The sequence below is a fragment of the Salvelinus alpinus genome, chromosome 5 (genome assembly GCF_045679555.1).
Source record: "Salvelinus alpinus chromosome 5, SLU_Salpinus.1, whole genome shotgun sequence".
Classification (NCBI taxonomy): domain Eukaryota; kingdom Metazoa; phylum Chordata; class Actinopteri; order Salmoniformes; family Salmonidae; genus Salvelinus; species Salvelinus alpinus.
The window spans coordinates 29,863,450-29,869,120 of NC_092090.1; positions in this window are offsets into that span (position 1 = coordinate 29,863,450).

Genomic DNA, 5,671 nt, shown 5'->3' on the forward strand with positions numbered 1-5,671 from the left:
CTTAGTGAGTTTTTTTTGTTTGTATACCAAAACCAAAGTTGTTTGAGGAGGCTGTCCCATGTGTTGATATATCATTATCATCTATCAAACCACAGAGCTGTAAAAAGCCTTGCGAGGGGGAAAAAAATATTTTTGAAAAAGCAGTGGAGAAAAAAGGAAGTTTTATTACATTTTGCAAAGAGTGCTGATGGAATTAGAAATGCTGTTTCAAATGAACTAAATAAGATTTTATTTGGAATAAAATAATGACTTCTCCAGACTGTGTTGTTGTACTGAGCGTGCAGGTGTCATGAAAGAAGCAGTGTTTGGATGAGAACGCAGAGCGAGAGAGAGTCTGCACCCACTGAATCATGCCTCGCTAATTGCCATCTGATTATGAGTGTGAATTGGCTGGGAAATGAAATGCACCAGCAAATAACAAATTAGATAAATGCTCATTGCATTTGAGTTTATTCTAACTAGATGTGGAGCTGCAATAACCAATTTAGGTTGGTGGCACCGTCACTATTTATCTGAGGGGAGAAGGCAAGGAGCAAAACTCAAGACTTTGTTATACATCTTATTATGAAATAGAATTGTATATACAATGTGGTATACTGGAATGATATAGTTTTATTAGTTAATACTGTATTAGCAAAAAAGATCACTTGAAACTGTATCAGATAGAAAATAACCAAAAATTTGAGACATTGCATAGTTACATGTTACATTTATGAACCTCTTAAAGAACTTTGTTCCTTAATGTTTGAGACCTAAAATAAGGAACTGTCCACTTTAAGGGAGAATTATGAGTATAAGCAAAGCTTGCCTTGAACATATGGGGTATTAAAAGAGAGCGGAGCATATTCAACAGATCTGAATAGCTTTTATGTACAAAGGCATTGCAATTAAGGGATTGCTACTTAGGTGACACAATCCTTTGTCGTACTACTTTTGATTTTCATCGGTTGGTGGTAATTCTTGTTTCTATGGGCTCAGAGCCACAGGAGACCTGCTTTGCAGCGTTTCTGCCATTTAAAGCAATTAGCTTCATTCATCCTGAGCAAAAATTGTGAGGAAACCAGTTGGGGTCTTTGAGCATATTGAAATTTCATTTAAGCATGTCTAACACCTTGGGTAAGAAAAAATATATAAAACAAACTTCTACGTTTCTCTAAATGGACCCTTTAATGTTACTTACCTCAAAAACTTTTAACAATGTTTTTCAAAAGTTAAAAGGATTAAAAGGACACAGGTAATTAAAGAGAACAAACATCCGTCTTTCTTTTTTCTTGCTGTAAAGGCATGTATTAAAAACTCCCCAAATAAAATGCTATGTATTCATATATTTTTTGTAGACCTTATTCTAAATGTACAATGTTAAAAAATAGATTCCTTTTGAGTGTTCAAATCTGGCCCTCAGTCAGTCGCCTTGGATTACTGTGCCACAATGACATCACATGTTTTGATAGTGTCAGAGCTCTCAGCTCAGAGTGAACACCAGCCCTGTAATTAGTGGGACTTAACAAGTCTGGAACACGTTATAGCATATCGCCTCACTTTCTAGTTCCTACCGTGACACCAGTACTGTACATACAGATGATATAAAACCTGTGCTCCCCAAACATTCACACAATCAAGTGTCATATAAACAAACGTGATACCTCAACACAAACCCAGAACTAAGACCCACTCTGCACACTGAGTCACAAGGCATAGAGTTGGGCCGTGTCTGGTCGGTGCAACACCCAAATGGAGCAATCAGTGTAATCATAATAAAGGAGGTAAGGCTTTTAATGGCAGTAGTTAACATGCTGGAGGTTTTTACAGGTGCACACAGAGAGCACTGTGTGTTAGGGGTATACATGAAGGTGACTGTGGGCAAGCCAGCGTGTGACTGGAACTGTCTGTCAAGGTTATGGGAAAGACAGAGAACAATTGCCAAATGATCATAAACTTCTAATGTTTCTCCTCCACCTGCATAGCTGTGGCATTTCCAGCTGGACGTGGGGAACACATGTTAACTGAACTTTCCAGTTTCTGCAGGATGCACACAACTCCTATTCAGCACACCCACGGTTTTCAATTTCCTCTCTGCTTATGCGACTGGCTGTACCTCAGATTCTGGGCAATGTGTGACATTCTGGAAGCACTTTATTCCAGCAGAAAGCAGACCAGCGACATAATTTGTTAACAAATAAATTAAGTGTGCAATGTGCATTAATTAGAAGTTCATAAAAAATTCAGACTCACCGGCAGGTGTGCAAATAAAGGATTAGCAAGACATCAATTACAGCACATAAGAGTACCTTTTAATTGCAGCTCCTGGATTGATTTACAGAGGGAGACAATCAGGCTCCGTGCAAGACGGCTGATTGCTCTTTTTCTGGAAAAATAATGAGAAAAAGACCTCACCAGGTTACACTGTGTCCTCAGCTGCATGCGCGCACACACACACACACGCACACGCGCACACACACACACACACACACACACACACACACACACACACACACACACACACACACACACACACACACACACACACACACACACACACACACACACACACACACACACACACACACACACACAGAGACAGAGACAGAGACAGAGACAGAGACAGACAGACAGACAGATACACACACATTGCTGGTCTGCATTCCCATCTGCCTATGTTGGTGGAGAAGTTATTAAGCAAGTTGAGCAGTTATGACTCAAGTCTATGAATTAATTCTCCAGTTTCCCTCCACTGTGTTCCTGATTACTGCATTATGGCATCTGCTTAATTAGCTGGGCTTGTGCACAGAGGGAGGTGGAGAAATGCCCTTCACTCCAGCTCAGTTAGTATACCTGCTTTCCTCACTCCATATGATCTACAATACCTTCTCCTGTGTTACATTAGATCTCACTTTTACATTTTGCATACAGTAGTTTGTTCCATACATTCATCTATAAAGGATTTCTCTCACTCTATCCATAAACTAAGCCAAATGAACTGTCATTGTTAGGTTCCAAAATCCTCTCCATGACTATTTGAAAAGAGTTGGCTTTTCACTATGGTACGTTAGTCTAATATGATGCTCTTTGTCACAAGGTGTCTGTCTATCCCTCCCTATGTGTTAGGACAGGAGTGGCCTGGGCCTCTGTCTGTCTGCAGCTCATTCCCTGGGCCTGGACTATGTTCACCAAATGAGCTGCCTGCGACTGGCATCACCACCCCTTTGATGGGTCTCTCATTACAGACGTCAAAGCACAACTGATGGACCAACATAGAAACACAGAGCCAGGAGACACGTGTGTGCGTGCGTGCGTGCGTGCGTGCGTACGTGCGTGCGTGCGTACGTGCGTGCGTGTGTGTCTCAGTGAGTCTGTTCCAGTCAAGAAGGATGTTGTGTAAGGGTATAACACTCAAATAGGACGTTTAACAAAATATTTATATAATAATGTATACACACTTTCATACAAAGCAACTTACAGTCACGTATGTGTGGTCCAACTATGTTTCACGTACAGTCAGATAATTAAACCCCCTATGCTTACATTGCAAGCACCATGAATAACCAACCGAGCTAAAGAGTATATATATATTTTTTTCCTATTTGAATATGGCTAGAACTCATGTAAACTATAAAACCTCTGTTCATTAGGCCACACTAAAACAGCCAACCTTTATATACACTAATGATAGGTAGAGTCAAACAACTGAGTACTATGTACTGTAGTAGCATATACAGTGCCTTGCAAAAGTATTCATCCCCCTTGGGTTTTTCCTATTTTGTTGAATTACAACCTGTAATTGAAAAGGAAAAGTGAAATGAAAAAATAAACTTGTTTTAGAAAATTACAAAAACAAAAAACTGAAAGTGGTGCGTGCATATGTACCCCCTTTGCTATGAAGCCCCTAAATAAGATCTGGTGCAACCAATTACCTTCAGAAGTCAGATAATTAGTTAAAATAAAGTCCACCTGTGTGCAATCTAAGTGTCACATGATCTGTCACATTATCTCAGTATATATACACCTATTCTGAAAGGCCCCAGAGTATGCAACACCACCAAGCAAGTGGCACCCTGAAGACCAAGGAGCTCTCCAAACAGGTCAGGGACAAAGTTGTGGAGAAGTACAGATCAGGGTTCGGTTATAAAAAAAAATCTGAAACTTTGAACATTCCACGGAGCATCATTAAATCCATTATTAAAAAAGTTTAAGAATATGGCACCACAACAAACCTGCCAAGAGAGGGCTGCCCACCAAAACTCACAGACCTGGCAAGGAGGGCATTAATCAGAGGCAACAAAGAGAACAAAGATAACCCTGTAGGAGCTGCAAAGCTCCACAGCAGAGATTGGAGTATCTGTCCATAGGACCACTTTAAGCCGTACACTCCACAGAGCTGGGCTTTACTGAAGAGTGGCCAGAAAAAAGCCATTGCTTAACTTCTTTGGGCTGCAGGGGCTGTATTGAGTAGCTTGGATGAAAGGTGCCCATTTCAAACGGCCTCGTACTCAATTCTTGCTCGTACAATATGCATATTATTATTACTATTGGATAGAAAACACTCTCTAGTTTCTAAAACCGTTTGAATTATATCTGTGAGTAAAACAGAACTCATTTTGCAGCAAACTTCCTGACAGGAAGTGGAAAATCTGAAATCGATGCTCTGTTCCAGGGCATCCCTATTCATTTGCTTGATATGTATTAGTATACATGCACTTCATACGCCTTCCACTAGATGTCAACAGGCAGTGAGAGAAGAAATGGAGTGTATAGCTTGATCTGAGGTCGAATAAGAGCTCTTGGCATGACGTGACACCAATTTCCTGTTTTCTGGAAGGCGCGAGAAGGAACCGGGGATTGCCTTCTGAAAAGCTGTCGTTATAGACGGCTACTATCTCCGGCTTTGATTTTATTTGATAAATGTGACAATATCATTGTAAAGTATGTTTTTTCAATATATTTTTATCATATTATTGAAATTTTTTCGGGAGGTTAGGCGTGTTGCCTTCTCTGCGTTTGTTCAGGAAGGAGAGCTTCGCGCCACTTGGCTAGTGTGCTTGCTAATTCAAGAGGGAAAAATGCCATTCTAAAACCAAACAACGATTGTTCCCGACAAAGGATCCCTTGTACAACATTCTGATGGAAGATCATCAAAAGTAGGACCCATTTATGATGTTATTTCATATATCTGTCGAACATGTGTACTATTAGTTTGCGCCCAGATTTTGGGCGCTCTCTCGCCATAACGTAAGCTGCATGTCGTAATGAAGTTATTTTTAGAATTCTAACACGGCGATTGCATTAAGAACTAAGCTATCTTTAATTTGCTGTCCAACAAGTATTTTTTAGTAAAGTCTATGAATAGTTATTTGATTAGAATAGGTGAGTGTCAAAAATATATCCGGACATTCTGGGAAAAAGATGCTAAGTTTTCCCAATGTATAACCACGATTTGTGCCGCTAAATATGCACATTTTCGAACAAACCATATATGTATTGTGTAATATGATGTTATAGGACTGTCATCTGATGAAGTTTGAGAAGGTTAGTGAAAAAATTAATATCTTTTGCTGGTTTATTCGTTATCGCTACTGTTGGCTTGAATCAATGCGGTTGTGTGGTTGGCTATTGTAGTAAGCTAATATAATGCTATATTGTGTTTTCGCTGTAAAACACTTAAAGAATCGAAAAT